This window comes from Oxyura jamaicensis, chromosome 1 (assembly GCF_011077185.1).
Source record: "Oxyura jamaicensis isolate SHBP4307 breed ruddy duck chromosome 1, BPBGC_Ojam_1.0, whole genome shotgun sequence".
NCBI classification, from domain to species: Eukaryota; Metazoa; Chordata; class Aves; order Anseriformes; family Anatidae; genus Oxyura; species Oxyura jamaicensis.
The window spans coordinates 112,355,020-112,370,444 of NC_048893.1; the positions used below are offsets into that span (position 1 = coordinate 112,355,020).

At 41.5% G+C, this 15,425-nt stretch overlaps 1 protein-coding gene and 1 long non-coding RNA gene across 4 annotated transcripts in view; both read left to right on the top strand.

The window, feature by feature from the left end:
• Positions 1 to 15,425, top strand: part of BACE2 (beta-secretase 2) — a 47,848-nt gene that overhangs the window by 882 nt on the left and 31,541 nt on the right. The gene's annotated exons all lie outside the window — the stretch shown is intronic.
• Positions 6,214 to 7,889, top strand: LOC118160828. The gene is made up of 2 exons (XR_004747698.1): positions 6,214 to 6,981; positions 7,100 to 7,889. It is a non-coding gene; the product is annotated as an uncharacterized LOC118160828 (long non-coding RNA).

A 15,425-nucleotide genomic window follows, 5' to 3' on the forward strand; every position in this document is an offset into this window, starting at 1 on the left:
CTTCGCTGGAGCTGAGCAGCGGACAGGCAGCGTCAGCCCTGGGGGGATGAGAAGTTTCCCCGAGCCTCCCCCGCCGAGTCACGGGGCGGCCGAGACGGCTGCTCGGCTCCTCAGCTGAGCCCAGCTCGTTTCCTGCCTGCCCTCGGGGCTTTTCGCCTCCCTGCCTCGGTGCCTGCTTCTCGCAGGCCGAGGAGCTCCGGCCTTGGCCCTGCACGCAGGATTCCTGCTCCTTCTGCCCGGGCTGCTGGCGAAGAGCTAAGGAATGCCGAAACGCCTAGCCAACAGGGAGCGTGCGGCTGTTTGCGATTCTGTGGGATCTTTACTTGTTTATTTATTTTTTTTACACCTGGATATAAGAGGGTTGGTCAGATTGTTGCTCCATGCCATCAGGCTCAACACGTGTATTTAAAAAAGGTTGTGTTGTTGTACGATCAATAAATGTAGTTAAGAAGAAGCCGACCCCGTCCAATGTATCAAAGCATGGCCCGATAGCCACAGAGGCTGTGAAATAATCTTTCCCTCTGTGTTACAGGCTGCGTGTGTGGTGAGCTCTGTTAGCATGGCATCGTGTGGTCTTCATTACTCAGGGGAACATTCAATATTGGTTTCTGCCAGAATCCAGATATCAGGTTTGATTGGGCTAATAATCCAATTCAGTCTGTCTTAGATTAAAAAAAATAATTTTAGGAAGAAATAGTGAATGTAAAGGATGTCATCTCCTTACACGTCTACAGGGATTTTGAAAGTGAAAGAAATGGAAAAGGAAAAATATGACAGACACTTGATAATGTAACTGGATGTCTGCCCTCAGTGCACCTTGAGACTTCACTTAACAGCTAGTATTACTTGCATTACATGTGATGTAAGGTTTCAGTTAAACTTGCCTCCCTGATTTTTCATCTGAAAAACAGCTCTGAATCCAGCTGCAAAGCTTTTACTATTTCAAACTAAGTTCTGAGTTCTTTCAAACTTAATTATTTAAAAGATTGCTACTGGTGGTTAGCATATACAAAGTTTTATTCACAGGACTAGGCCCACCAAGGTTGTAAATGTAAGCAAGTAAGGTTATAAATGCACTTGGGTTTCCAAAAAGTCAGACCCCAGTGCGTAGCGACTCAGTAGAGTGGTGTTAAAATTTATTAGCTGCTTTGGATAGGAATTTGTTATCTTCTTCCCTTCCTGAAACTGGAATACTTTAATACCACAAATGCGCGTGCTGCTTTTCTGCTCTACAACAAACAACGTAAAGCTGCAAAGCTGCTACAGGCCGGTTCCCCTTGCGTTCTTTATAGTGCTCACACTAAAAGCAAATATCTTGGCTCTGCCAAGTGCTGGGATCGAGTTAAACTCCTTGGGCAAGCAATCGCTGGAGTCAGAGTGGGGCATGATCAGGTAGGAAAGAGATGTTTTTTGTTAAATGTTCCTCCCATCCTGACTTTGCCACCCATCAGAAGAAACTGCAGTGTATGGTGATGCTTAGACACCTCCCTTCTCCCCTACAGCCCTCTGGCGTGGGACTTTTCCCCCAGGCTGACTCTTTCTCACCTGGTCCCCTCCCAGGACCGCTGAGCCCACATACAGGGCACTGCTGCCCTGACACTTCGCCTTGGGGGAAGAAGAATCCTGCCAGTGAGGAAGAGTTATGGCGAAACTGGAGCAGAAAGGTGGGGAGCAGAGCTGCTGCTCCACACAGCATCTTGGCGAGGGGTGAGCGAATGCAAGCAAGGCAGCAGCAGACTGAGACCAAATAGCGGGTTGTGAAAAAAGGCATAAGATTTAATGTTGTGGTTACAAGACTGCTGGTGCCTGGTAACTTTGGAAATGTGCATTTAGTCCTGAAAGCCTGCTGTGCCAGTATGGGCATAAACATTTGTTTCACAGGGGACTTTAGCACTGCTGAACTTGTATTACTGCTCAGTTGCATTTGTAGAAATTTCCCTTTTTTAATTTCTGTTCTTGGAAGGAAGCTACTATGAAAGAACTTCTCTTTTCAGGTCATTTAAGACATGCAATTTGGCTTTCATTCCAATGCTGGTTTGTCATACAGCAGATAAACACAGTACAGAGCTGAGCATCACAATGGCAGTTCTGAAATAATTGTTCTGCCAATATAAAAATAGAGTAGTTGTGTGAAGTCAGATTTTTTCATTTTTTCCAAGGGAGGAAATTTGAGTGCAGTCAGTCCAGTTTTGCAAAGTGTTTGCAGCCAAAGTATTTCTGACCGTTTCCAGTTTTACGATACAGTATCCTAATAATAGATCTCCAGACTAGCTACCAGATCGGTGTCAGCTGTCACTAATTCTCCCCAGCTAATTCTCATTAATTCATATACAGCTCTACTTAGGAATTATGTGAAAGCTGAAAAAGGAAAAAGTTTTGTATTGTGTTGAAGCGTGTGATATATTTGTCTCTTTCTTCAAGGATGTATTGTGTCCTACTTCTGATGGATTACATGCTTTACACCTGTCCACATAGGTGCGCTTTCTCCAATGCCAGATTTAAATATGAGGCGGCAAGGGTCCAATATGAATTGTGTGCACCGCTCTTACTTTTTATTTCTTTAAATGATCTGATGGGATACCTTTGCTCTATCTTTTATTGTTTTGCCTGCCCTGAGAAGCCCTGTGAGGAACAGAATCAAAGATCATTTAGTTTTTTTCCACTTTCTTCACCACAGTTCTGTTCATATTAATTTTGCTTCTCTTACAAGCTTTTGACAAATGGAATAGTCAAACTCTTAAGGCACCCTGTGTTCTTCACAGCTTTCCTGAAGTCCATCTGGACAGCATTAAATCTTAGGAAAGAAACTACTGTTGTCTCATCTTGCCACTTATGTTAGTCTTGATTATATGAAGTAGAGGTAAACCTGCCTGTCTCATTGTGTTTCCAGACTGCACATTTGGTGAAATCATGTAAATACTGTATGTGCAACATCATTGCAAAGGGAGGATCAGCATGCACCTCCTGAGAGCTCAGAGTCCTGTAGCTGTGCTTTGGTTAGTGGGTACTGAAACCACGACAGGATCTGATTTACGATCTGAACGCACAGGCCCTTTCTGAAATTTAAATCTTTCATTCTATGCATGAGGAGGTTTTGTTTATTGTTCTTCCTTATGGCAGTTTGTTCCGTGCAGGGGGTGAACATAAATCTCACCTGTAAACTTGCTCTGAAGTTTGCAGGTTAACATGAGTGTTGGGTCTAGTAGGTTAATGTGAGTGTTGCTGCAAAACACAAACTTCAATTTCCATGTAATTGGTGAGAGGTTACCGTTCCTTCAATTTATTCCAGCTATTAGAGAAAAGAAGGATATGTATTAAACACCTTAGGTGTGTCATGGACTCTTATAATTTATAGCCTGATATTTTGAAGGTGATGAACATGCACATTAGCAAGTTCTGAACATGCAGCCATTCTTTCTTAATTGTTAATAGCTCTTATTTCATGAGAGTTGTAAGGAATGAATAGTGTGAGGAAAAAATCAGCCACTTTTATAATTTTGTCACTTCACTGGTCTTACTATAATAGGTGATAAGGGCCTGATTTCTGGAGCTGTCATTCCCTGAGAAGCTGAGGCTCTGCTGTCTTAATTTTGTTGAAAAGAGTTTACCCTCTTTTTAGATACAAGGAGTTTTGAAAATGTTATCCTTCTAGGTTCAAATGCCAGAAGGCAAGCTCCAACTCAAATCTCTGTTTTTTTGTTGTTGTTGTTGTTTGTTTGTTTGTTTGGTTGGTTGTTTTTTTTAATAGTTGCATGGGCCTTTTGTGTTTATTTTTGAGCTTTTTATAGAAGCTGAAAAAAGGAAGGTTTGAGGAGCAAAGACAAGTACTGGGGCATATTGGAGTATTTTGAGGTGGCAGCCTCAAAATCCCTCCAGATCCCTCTAATGGGAGTACTATGGAAATGCAGTTGGGTAGGGTTTGTTGCTGCTGTTGGATAAGTACTATGGATAAATTGGGTAGATTTTTGTTGTTGTTGTTTTGGGTTTTGTTTTTTTGACTGCTGTTGGATCCCAGCAAAATAAAAGGACAAGGACCTGAAAGCTATAGGAGTCAGGACTAATACTGTGGTGTAATGTGGTGAGGCATAATATATTTTTGGCCAAAGACAAAGTAAACAAACATACCATGTTTAGGTTGACAAAACTGTCCCTGCCTTTACAGATCAACATTCCGGCACCCCCTTCATATAAAACCAGTCCTTGCAAATGGCCTGCATGGAAGTAGTGGAACCTGTACTATAAAAATAGTCCAAACCATGAGTATAGTACAGTTAGTGTTTTGTAGCAAGGCTTTGCCTGGGTGTGTTTTTTGAGAGGGTTGTAATGGACTGTGATGTCTATGTACAGTGACACTGGAGGGAGGAGGCTCATCATGACCATTCCTCAGGACATGTTGCTCTCCCAGCACAAGCAGGTTTGATTAGAGCCCCACTAGTTTCTCCCAGGATTGCTTCTTTTAAGGCACTCACCTTCAGAGCAATGCTGGAAGCTGTTATCCGTGGACAATGGTCATACCAATCATGCCAGTGGTTCCTGGTGGGTCATGGAAGAAGGTCTGTTGTGAAGATCAGTGAAGAGGCAGGACGTGGCAGGTTCATGGTTTTACTGCTCCATGGATTTCATCCCCAAGGCAAAAACAGCAGTTAAATTGGAAAGGGTAAGCTAGCAGGTGGGCAAATAACAATGTTGCCTACTATGCAGGAGTGAATCAGCTGGGATTTAGAGTAGGAGTGAGGCGAAAACAAGGCAGTGAACAAAAGCCCACATGGAATTCCCATATGTTTGGGATTATCAAGGAAGGATTTATTTATTTATTTATTTATTTTAAGCTCTGACCAGAGGCCAGTGAGCTCTAGGGACAGTCTTTGGCAAGACCCATTTAAAAATTACTACATTTTGTTGTGGTCTTTCTTTTTGTGAAGTGCACTTGTGACTTTGAGTCTGTGCAGACACATTAACTGTTACATTTTGTCTCCACATTTTTTTTATCTTTGAAATTTTCTCACTTATTGTAGGTGAAGTGAGTGACCTGAAATGTTATCTGGTCATTGTCAAGTGCAACTACCTTTGAAAAATGAAGCTGAGACAGCCCTGCACATGTGCATCTCCAGTATGAATCAAACGTACCACTCTCCCATTTCTTACTTGCTGTAAAATATAGATTTACTCATGATTTATGTAAATAAGTAAAGGAACTTGTTGCTCCTGTTTCTGACCAGATTAGGATTTGAAATCATCTTCAAAGTAAAGGAGGTAGCATTCAGCTGCCCCAAAAAAAGGAAATGTATTTTCCTGCCATTGATGGGATATTCATGCATCTTGCTGTTTTTCAGCCTCATTTTGCTATGTAAATCTGAGCTTGTGAAGCAAATGGTATACGCATTCTACAGATTCTAGGCTGCTGTTAAAAAAGTTTTACATTTCAATTTGTATCTGTTGGCTCAGTGCCTTTCAAAGCACTTAAATAGCCCAGGACTGGAATAGATTTTATTTGCAGTATTTTGCACATGAGTTCTCTTAGTTTTAAAATATCATGTTAGCTGACTATCTGTCTTCTTTTCTCTACATATGTCTACATCACAGTCGAAAAAATTGGCCAGCTGGACCTCTCACTACTACTGCCTTACAGGGCTACAGCAGGGGAAAGATGTTCTGAATCTTGGTTTCTATTTTGTAAGAGACCTTCTCGAGTAGGTAAAGTCTGTGGGGTACGGTGGAGAGGAAATCAGAGTAAAATAAATGAGCTGGAAAAATCTTATACAAGTAAAAATTAGAATTCATGGGTTATATGATTAATGTGTCATAATTAAAAGGCTCTTTTGAAGAGAATCTGTTAAGACAGTAATTGCACTCTGCAATCCGTGTTCCACTCACCACTACTTACTAATAATTTTAAATTGTGAAAAGTAAATTATTTGTGGATTTTTGTCATCTTCGCTCAGCTTGTGTGTACTAAAATTAGTTGATTTTATTTAGCTTTATGGTTGGTTTATTTTTGTACTTACTAGCAAAAACTGCTGTTAAGCTAGGCTGCATGTGCTTAGGGAAAATGTTTGTCCAGTTTTAATTTAAAAGAGGAAAGGTATTAATGCTGCAGTAACACTTGGGAAGCTCCTATTTAAAGACATGAATCAATTCCTACGGATCTCAAATTGCTTCTTAGCATGGCTTTCTCCCATTATTTTTTGTTTGTTTGTTTTAAGAAAAAAGACAACTGTGGAGATAAAAGAGTAACCTTTTGCTTATGGTGAAACCATTCTCTCATTAAAGGCCAGCTCCTGCCATTTGACAGGGAAAAAGCAATCGGACCTTTCTGGCAGCTCTCCCTCAGGTGATTCCTTCTGATATTTGTCTGTGGATATGCCGATGTGAGCGGCCTGGAGGCCGGCACCTTGGGGCCTGCCACACCAGTGAGACCTGCACGTGGCCTCACAGCGGGGCCAGGTGAGGGGATTTTCTCCCTGGCCCAGGCTCTTCCAGTTTCTCACTTCACTGCCATAGGAGTCTGCATGCCGGAGAAGATCTGTCATCTGAGGCTTTTATAGTACTGGAAGGGTTACCTACAAAGCTGTGATATGGAAGGGTGGGACCTCCCCCCCCTTTCCACCGACATTTTAAATAGTATTAGGGAAGAAAGTGTAAGTTTCAACTGCAGATCTGTTTTTCCAAATTACAACTTTGACACTTTGACTGCAAAATCTTGAGAGAGATTTTTCTTCTTTTTTTTTTTTTCCTCTTACTGTTTTCTACTTAATTGGAAACATAACTTCAAAAATTCCACTGTGATCAACCAATTAATACAGAAACTTTGACTGTCAGTGTTTGCAGCTAAAGAAATTGATAGCTGAAACGTCTTTTCAAGACAGAGAATGCTGTACCAGTTTGGAAGGGCTTCAAGACAGTGTTATCATGCTGCCTAAGCATGATTCGGAAAACCCTGTGCTTTCCTCCACTGTGCTGGCTGGTAGATGTCTGCCACAGGTGAGGGGGAAGTGTGAGGGCTGTCAGAAACTGATTCATCAATCCTGCTGATATTTTCCCATGAATAAAGAGATTTTTATTTATTTTTTCATTCGTTTTTCTTCTCTGTGTCTCTCAGGTTGCAAATAAGAGACAGAGGAGTCCAAAGGTGGTCACACTTTCAAAAAGTCTGAGACATGCTGTAGCAAGAAAACATCTGATGCAGTCACACTGCTTCAGTTTATCTGTCACAGAATAATCTTCTCATTTCTTCGTGGATGCAAAGTCCTTCAGGGAATAGCACTATCATTTCACACAATCCGATATGCCAGATTTTTGCATTTGGACTGGTGAGATAAATAAAGTATGAAAAAAAATCGTAAAAGTTCTCAGCAGCTGTAGTCATGAATGCTGGTACATGTTACATGTTCAAGCTACAGTTAACTTTAATTGGCTCTCTGCTTATTGTTTGGTTTAGAGTTGTCTCAGCAAGTGCACAAATACCAGTGATATTATCTGAACGTATTTATTAAGGTTTGGAAACTTTCTTAATCCCGGGTGTGCCCTGCAGCATTTGCCGTTGCCAATAGCCAGATTTTAAAACTCCACTGGCCTGAGCTTCAGCATGGGCAGCAGTGTGACTGCATGCTGCAAGACTTTAGGAAAACCCTTCCAGGTAGTATGTGAAGTGTTAGAACCCTGGGCTGCTGTAGACCCTGAGAAACCATCATCAGACAGTGTTTTTCAGCTCCTGGCTGAAGCAGAGGGTAGTTTACTTCTACATACAGACTGATATTTGGAGGAAAGAGGAGTAGGAACCTTTCCTCTGCATGAAGCAGCCTCTGTAAACCCAAGAGAATAAAGAAGTCTTTTAACTTCCTGCCCTACAAACTCAACCTGTTATCTGAAAATAAAGCTGTGTTCCTGCACGCTTCTGTGTTCTCCTGTGTAATAAAGATTTTTATAGTGGAACTTAGTTAACAATTGTAATGATGTATGAGCCACAGGCAAAGCTAGTTCATTTCCCAGAGCTGCTGCCTCCACAGTATTAGCCAGGGTAAAGAGAGTAAAGTGTGCATGTTTGAGAAAGAGAGAAAAAAATAAATGAGTCCAAGAGCATGGGGAGTAGCATGGTGTTTTGTTTTATTTTTGCAAATAAGAAATCATATCTTATTTCACATGAAAATCAAATCTGCCTTTTAAATTGCCCTGCCAATTTTTAAGTAAAAATGTTAGGATAAATATGAATAAAAAAAAAAAGATTGTACTTATTTTTAATAAATCAAACACATTGTTGTGACACAGCATAGCAGCTTGTTTGTTTGTTTCCCAATCAAATAGCTATTCCTGGTGTTATGGATTTCTCTGTGTGCCTTTGAACTCCAGTGTATGATTCCAAGAAATGCCAATGATGGCAATCAAATTCTACTCTTTGGTAATACCCTAAATAGGTCAGGTGGAAGGGGGAGCAGAAGCTTTCCGTTTTCAGCATTCCCTGTATAAATTACAAGGGAAGTTAAAACACTGGAGTTGCATCACCTAGTTTGTGCTCGGAGACCTGGGGCTGCCTGTCTACATTCCCATGGCCGCTCAAGACAGCACGGAGCAGCGGGCAGCTGTTTGACCCAACACCGTTCCCCCAGAGATGTGGTACAGCTTTTCTAGCAGTGAATGCAATCTGAATAGTCAAATTACAGTCCTTGCGCTTGACATAGCTGAACCTGGTGGTTTTTCTGATCTCTTCCCTCCCTTTCTCTTCTTTCTTGCAGCAGCTGATCCAGGCGTGTCCCTTACTATCCACATGGCAGCTACCCAGTAGGTGTGCAAAAGTACACGATGGTGGCTGTTTTGGGGCAGAAAGGGAGGAATGGAGGTTGGAGCTGCTCTGGCACATGGGGATGAAATAGTTCAAGGGAGTTTGAGGATGTGTAAATGCAGTGACCAGTTTCTTCTGCTCCCTAGGTAGAAACACCCCTATACTGCCATGTAAAATACTATAGAAGCTATCCTATGTTAACCAAAATGTAACAGTGCTGCAAGTCCTGTCCTGAAGAACAAGTTGTAGCATTTTTATAGCAGAGGTCATGACTTGAAATACGAGGAGCTGCATAGTTGATTTTCCAAGGAAGGTGCTGATGTATTTACCTCCCTGTGTCCAACAATCCTGGCTAATCCAGGAATGCTGATAGGTGACCGTAGGCTAGTCTGTGGTTTTCTGACATCCAGGAGGGAGAGGCTGCTCTCACAGCCACAAACTCCACTTCAGCAGTGAGGTGGGCATTCTCATGTAGTCATCACCATTGATTTTCGTGTTTTGGGAAGATTTGTTTCACCATTGAGGTGTATACATGGAGAAAATCCAATAAAAATTACACTTATCCACTTTGGTTTTGTTATGATGCTTTAAGAGTATGGATGGCAAATACTGTATAAACATTCAATGTCTTGTTTTAAGAAGAGCTCTGAAAAATACACGTGAGATCTTCCTGAAGCCAGTCATTACGTGCAACTGGAAGGACGTTACAATGAGCGGCAGCCCTACAGTGTGGATTAGGCACCTGGATGAGGACAGCCTGCGTGGGGAGAGCAGCTCAGCCCGATATGTCAGGATTGTCCTTCCTTCACCTTTCCTTCTTGCAGCTCACCAGGCTTTGAAAATCCTTCACTAACAAACACCCATCTCCAAAACTAACATCTTGACAGGGAAGAAAAAAACTGAACACAGTCGTGTAGCTGCAGGAGTGAGCTGACGGGGAGGAGAGGGAAAAGGGCCTGGCATTTGAGATCAGGCCAAACATGCAGCATTCTTAAAACAAAGATTTTTTTTTTCCACTGCTATCCTGCAAATGTCTTTTTCTCCTTACCTGTCTCCAAAATGTAGCCTTGTTCAAAGTTCATCTTTGCCTTCAAAAACTTCTTAAATATTGTGGGAGAAGCTTTGGCACTTAGTTTCACATCACTAGTGCGCTATGAAAGCCAAGGCTTTATGTAAATTTGAGATTGAAATTCAGATCTTTGGTATGAGGGAGACCTTTAAATGGATGAGGAAGTACAGGAGTGAGACTGAGGCTCTCCTGAGAGGCTTCTGCCAGCACTGCCCACCACTGAAATGTAAGGGTACCATGGTGTATGTGACAAAAGGGAGATTTAAAGAAGTACATCAACACTTGTGAGGATAGAGGTACCTCCTAACCTCTCACTCACTGTAGTGTTAAGAATGGATTTCATAAGCTTTGTTGAAGCTTGAAATGTGGCCTTTGATTAGTTATATCATTTCCAACTGGCACGGTAAACATGGATAGTGACTCACGGTGTAGAAGCTTGTACAGCATGAGGAAGGTCATAAGATTAGTGAGGTCAAGCCTTCTTCAGTTTATTTGGTGTAGTGTGGCTCTGTGTAAATGCACAAAACTCTTTCAATCTTACAGACACTGCAGTTGGAGGGGTGTTTTTTTAATTATATTTTTTTTATACAGGGTAGGACTTCTGAGGCTAGGTAGAAAAAAAAGGACTAAAAATGCACGGTGTTTTTCACACAGCAGTTTCTCTGATTCTAATGAACAATAGAGGTAAAGAAAAGAGTTAACTGACAAAATAAATTGGAAGCTAATTTTGGAGAGCAAAAGCCTCAGAAAATTGAAATTCTAAACTGTATGCAGCTTCTAACTATAATAATTCACTGCATATAATACATGAACGTAGGCTTACTGATTTCATTTCCTTTAAAAAAAACACAAAGCACAAAACCCTGCTTGGATATCATATTTTGAAAGGTATTATATTAATATGATGAGTCCCTTTCTCCTGATTTTTGTTTGTTTGTTTTTTAATTAAAAAAATAGTTTCTGAAATTTTTTGGCATAGTACTGTATTTTTAGAAGAATTATGCCCTAAGAAATACTGGTAAACAGAACAGACATAGCAGATACTTAACCTAAGACACTTGAGGTGGATGTGTATTTATTTTTTATTTTTTTATTATTTTCTTTTCAGGGAGGTGGTTGTAAGTTTTACAGTGAAAGTTTAGCTTCAGGTCAGCTGAAACAATTTGACTGTGTTTTCTTTTACTTAAGGAATGAAGTGTGGTTAAGCACATGGGTACAAGTGCGTAGAGGCTTACTGAGGAGGAGCTGGCTGGGGACAGTGAAACCCTTTATGGCTGGCGGGTGTTCCTGTATTGTGAAACACAGCGGTGCACTCCTTCCCCCATCTCCATCACTCTGCTATTTACTGGGGAGCTATCTCCATGAACTAGTAGCTATTTACTGGGGAGCCATCTCCATGAACTAGTAGCTATCACATCTGGGTGGCCATTGGTCCAAGGAGCTAAAAAACTTGCCCAGGAGGTCTTCTCTACCTTGGCTGTGTTCTGTGGTTTCAAAGCAAGAACAGGGTCCAGGTTGAGAGGGTGACTGTGAAATCTGTCATGGCATTCACAAGCATATCTCCAAGAGTCAGGCTGGTGGTAGAGAGAGGCTGCAGGCATTTATCCTAATGTGTGTTGTTTTGTTTTTTGTTTTTTTAGCTGTTGGATTTATAAATTAATAGCTGTCTCTCTAACACCTTGACCACTTTGGTCACTGGGGAAGGAGGAGTGAGCTCTGGATGAGATGCTTTCTAATTCAGATGTTGCACAGAGATTAGACATAGTCCATGCCTCTAAACCAAGGCTGAGTGGGCACTGAGATTCCTTGAGAGCATTGCAGTTAGATGGGAGAGTTGGTCCCAGTGGTGTTCAGCCTATCTCCCTTGTCTCTCAGTGCTGTACTATAATTAGTGGAAAATTGATGGATTTCCATCTACTAACAGGTGGAAGCTTGCTTTTGGTTTAATCAGGGCTTTGTGTATACTTATATGTAAATGCCTGATGTGTTCTGTTTTCATTCTTAAATATCAGGGTGTTTGTGTTTTTGTTGTTGTTGAATTCACAAACATGCTTACTATAAATGTAGAAAAAATATACTTTTTCCTCACTGAAATTTGTGAGCACATTGGTGTCTTACTGCTGTTAGTAAGAGCTAGCTGTCTCCTACTTCACTTTAGAAGTTCATGCATTGCTGGCTAAAATGGGAAAGGCTGGTGAAGAGACAATGAGCTCATGTGTAACCATACGTCTGTTAAAAGACAATCACAGTTTTCCACAGCCTTGCAAACTAGTCTGAGCCTACCAATGCCTATTTACAGATTTTCGTAGACTGATTGTCATTAATGAACTTCCTCTAACTAGCCTAGATTTTCCCTAAAACACAATGTCTAGAACAGGGCATGCCTTCAGTTGAGGCATAAATGTTTAAGGTGAGTGAGGGATGAGTGAGCTTCACACACTTAAATTCTTTGTCAGCTACTGGGTTTCCAAGTCAGTGATATGGGAAAGGGACATATATCCAGGAGAAAAAAAAAAAAAAAAAAAAAAAAAAAAAAAAAAAGGTTAATCTTTTCTGAAAAGGCAGTGAGACAAAATAGCTACGATTCACACAGCTCTAAGATAAACAAGTAATAGCTCATGTTCAACAGCGAAGCATGTTCATATAGCATGAATAGGATGGATGTGTTATATGATAAATCTAGACACAGAAAATAAATTTCAGCTTGAAAAATAAGATACCACATGAGACAGCATGTGCAGCTAGAATTTTAATGTTTAGGAAAGTGAAGGAACTGGTGAAAAGGAGAGCGCAGAAATGAAGAATAGATATTTTCCTTTTTTACCAGGATTGATTGGCTATTTTTTTTTTTTTGGTCTTCAAACCATAATAGCCTTCCCTTATTGTCAAAATGATAATATATATAAAGCACTTCCTGTAATATTTCTCTTCAAAATGACTATTCATCAGTCCCAGAGTCAGACGCTCATATTTCAACTCACAATTTAGTTTAGCAAGTTTATACTTCAGAGCAATCAGTCATCTTTAGCATTAGTGTTTTTAATACAAATCTCAGCTACAGAAACACACAGTGCACTTAAGCAGGGAAAGATTGGCTAATCCTGATAGTACTTTTCATCTTCTGGCAAAGAAAGAGATTATTGCTTTTCAGAGAGAAAAAAAATATGGTATTCTTCCCAGTCCAGCAGCTCAGTTCAGACCATGAAAAGACTGAGGGCAGAAGACTGTCTTCTGATAGCCCAATGCGGGTGTGACAGTGCCCCATGACAGATGAGTGCTTTAGAGGCTTGGTGGGGTGAATGAAGGTAAGGCTACTATAAATAGGGGACCAAATCATAGGTCCTGACACAAACTGGATATGTGGTGAGGGGAATGACAGCAAATGACAAACAAGCGCTGGTAGCTTAATCTAGTGCAGCCCTGAAGAGCCTCCATTTACAATTTGTTCTCCAGTTTACTACATAACGTACTTTATATACCACACTTTCTCTGACAAACTTCCTGCAATTGCCAGAGAAGGAGTAATCTTTAGTAACATGCTTGACTTTCTGGTTTGGCCAAGATTTCAAGCTGCAATAGATCACCTTCCCCTGTGTCCTAAGCATGACGTTGCAGTGAAACGTGGGCACCACCTGCTTAGCAAACTGCATTAGAAAATCATTAATCTCTGTTCCATTTTTTTATTTGTACTGCCTCTCATATCTCATCTGAATAGTTAAACCTTTCTTATGAAAACAGGAGGATTTCTGGGGGGGTGGTAGCAAAGAATTTGTCTGTTGTCTCCTGTGAGGTGACACCCTCCACCCCCCTCAAGGCACCATGTGGAAATTCTCCTCCCGGATCCAGTGTAACGTGGGCTTCTCACTTCCTCCTCCTCCTCAAAGGTGAAGTGTGTTATGGTCCAAGCTGCAGGGAGCTGTTTGGCTCTGGGTGGGGTGTTTTTCCAACGTCACCAGTGGCCGGGCTGTCAGTCAAACAGCAGAGTTGTTTTCTGGATTCCTCTGCTCAGCACTGGTGAGACCACACCTGGAGTACTGGGTCCAGTCCTGGGCTCCCCCAGTATCAGAGGGAGAGACAGGCTGGAGAGAGTCCAGCAGACGGTCAGCAAGATGATGAAGGGGCAGGAGCACCTCTCCTGTGAGGAGAGGATGAGAGAGCTAGGGCTGTTCAGCCTGGAGAAGAGAAGGCTGGGGGGTCTCATCAATGTCCATAAATACCTGAAGGGAGGCAAAGAGCCAGGCTCTTCTCAGTGGTGCCCAGGGACAGGACAAGAGGCAGTAGACACAGGCTGGAGCCCAGGAGGCTCCCTCTGAGCACCAGGCAGCACTTCTGTGCTGTGTGGGTGAGGAGCCCTGGCACAGGCTGCCCAGAGAGCTGTGGGGTCTCCTCCTTGGGGATCTCCAAAAGCCTCCTGGGCCTGGCCCTGGGCAGCCTGCTCTGGGTGGCCCTGCTTGGGCAGGGTTGGAGCAGGTGGCCTCCAGGGGTCCCTTCCCACCTCACACATCCTGTGATCCTGTGAAGTGCTGCAGAGTAACAAGGATGGGGCTGCTCCAGTCCAGGGGCTGCTGTTGAGGCTGCTAAAATCAGAGAATCCTGTCCTTGCTCCAGTGTTCATCAGCAGTGTGCTAATATTTTGTATGGACTCACAAACTTACCCCTTTTTGTTTCAGTTTTGCCTGTCCAGGAAAAAATGCATCATTCTACAAGCAGAAGTGTTTTTGTCATTGAGGATTTTTCAGTCTACATGCAACTTTGCAGGTCCCTACATCTATAATCTATACACGCTTTCAAAGGTTCCACTAACTCATGTGTTAATTAGATTTTATTTCTGTATCTTAAAAAGAAGAGATGAAGAATCTGCATTAAACTTTGGTCTTCTGAATTAGTTTACTAGAAAGTAGGCTGTAAATGCTAATTCCAGATAACACTGAAAGTAGTGTACAGTAACTCTGCTTAAAAAGCCGTTTTATATTATAACATTATTAATTCGTAGAAACAAATTGCTGAAATAACCTGACTGACAGTCTGTGCCAATAATAACACATAATAACTGTGGGCAAACACAGCATATAGTTACTAGAGTGTTTTCTGTTTTGCATGATGGTTGTAAGCAATTCTTGCCAGATGGGCTGATAATGTAATTAGGAATCGTTGTGTTAAATGAGGCAATATTTAAATTGGCAACTAATTTTCCTATCTATTAACCAGCTTAAAAAAGAAGAGCTGTTACCCAAATGATTTCTAGCTGCTAATCCCTAACAAGAAACGTAGCACTTCTTTGCACTTTTTTTTAAAGCACTGTCTACCAAATTATTTTCTGTAGGGTCTAATATGTATGGGACAAAATAAGAAAGAGAGGGATTTAAGAGATGTTGCAGGTTATGGGGGTTTTAGATGGAGTGGACTTGTGCTAAGCCAGTACATCATGATATGTGGCAACAGCTCATGAGCCAGTAATGGGATACTTCCTATATATAGACTCTAAATGTGGAAAAAAAAAACACATTTTTACTTTGTGATGGTTCACTGTGTGGCATACTCCATCAAGCAGAGTAGGACTATAAGCCCTATTTTAAGCGT